Genomic DNA, 1793 nt, shown 5'->3' on the forward strand with positions numbered 1-1793 from the left:
TACGTGCTTTTCACTCTGGGTGGCGGGAGAGGAGCAGTGCAGGTGGGGGTCGTGCCAGCGAGGCCCCGGCGAGACCACTCACCTGTCGGAGGGCGGGACGGGGGCGGGGAGCGAGAGGTCCCAGACCTACCACCACCTACCGCCGAGGACGCTAGGACGCCACCCGCGGGGCCCTGGCTCGGCCTTTCTGTGACGTCATATCTAAGGACCAATCAAAGGCTTCCCCTGTCGGCTCGTCGGGAGCCGATTGGCCAGTGGGTGGAGAGAGGCGGGCGATGGAAGCTGGGAGGAACCGGTTACCAAGGACGCCGCCTCACTTAGTAACCACGCATCCAGGTGAAGAAAGGACTGAAGGACTAGCCCGAGCGGGAGGCCACGGTGATTCCTCCCCGCCTCCACGCTGGTAACCGGTTCAGAACTCTCCCGGCATCTGCATTTCCTTCATGCATTCAGCTAATACTTCAAGTGCCTGCTCCCATGGTCCAGACACTGGGGAGAAGAAAACAAATAATACATGGTCCTTGCCCCAAAGGAGCTACCAATTTAGGGAAGGTGGAAAACGGGGTGCACCCATGAGTGAGGCCCACTCCTCCGGGTGCACGGTGGTCGTCGCTCAGGGCCTAAGTGACCGCACCATGGAACCAGCTCTTCTTTGCTATAGGGAAATTGGAAATGGGGGGCCCCTTCTCTGCTCCCCGACCTGGACACAGCCGCCTGCGCCTCTCTCTGCGATGCGGTCTCTGCGGCTCCTCACACTTCCCCTGCTCTTTCTCCTTAGCACCCCCTGCCCCAGAGCTGGCGTCCTCTGCTTCCCAGAAGCTCTCTGGCTACGCCAGGTCTCTCCCCTTCCTCCTTTCCCCTGCCCGTCATTACATGGCATGCCCCCGTTTGGTATTAGCGTCTCGGTGCAGTCATGGCCCTGCGGCTTCATGGCACACCCCCAGATATCTCCGAGAGCCTGTCTCGAGCTTCATCTGAATGTTCGCTGCAGAGCGCAGTGTGGAGCCTGCCCTGGGCCGGGGTTCCCCTCTTCCTTAAATGAGACAGACCACCAGCAACTCAGACGGAAACCGTGGAGTCCTCATTAGCGCCCCTCTTGCCCTCATCCACGCTCCCAACCCATCACCAACTCCTGTCAACTCTATCGTTTCCCTCAGTCTCCAGAGCCCGCCTCCCAGTGGAAGCCACCTCCCCTCTTGCCTGAACTACGGGAATCACCCTCTAGCTGAGGTTCTAGCTTCTCATCTGGCTCCATTATAGCAGTAAGATTATGCCAGCCTCCCATTGCCTTTATGATTAAACCCACCGTCCTCAGTATGGCCAGTGTCCTGCATGACTGTCTCCTCGCTCTTGTCTCCGACCTCTGATTACAGCTCTCTCTCCTTCACTCACCGCGTGCTAGCCACACCGACCTTTTTTTTTTTTTTTTTTTTTTTTCCTGAAGCTGGAAACGGGGAGAGACAGTCAGATAGACTCCCGCATGCGCCCGACCGGGATCCACCCGGCACGCCCACCAGGGGGCGATGCTCTGCCCCTCCGGGGCGTCGCTCTGCCGTGACCAGAGCCACTCTAGCGCCTGGGGCAGAGGCCAAGGAGCCATCCCCAGCGCCCGGGCCATCCCCGCTCCAATGGAGCCTCGGCTGCGGGAGGGGAAGAGAGAGACAGAGAGGAAGGAGGGGGTGGGGGTGGAGAAGCAAATGGGCGCTTCTCCTATGTGCCCTGGCCGGGAATCGAACCCGGGTCCCCCGTACGCCAGGCCGACGCTCTACCGCTGAGCCAACCGGCCAGGGCCC

The sequence above is a fragment of the Saccopteryx leptura genome, chromosome 2 (genome assembly GCF_036850995.1).
Source record: "Saccopteryx leptura isolate mSacLep1 chromosome 2, mSacLep1_pri_phased_curated, whole genome shotgun sequence".
In the NCBI taxonomy this organism is placed as follows: Eukaryota; Metazoa; Chordata; class Mammalia; order Chiroptera; family Emballonuridae; genus Saccopteryx; species Saccopteryx leptura.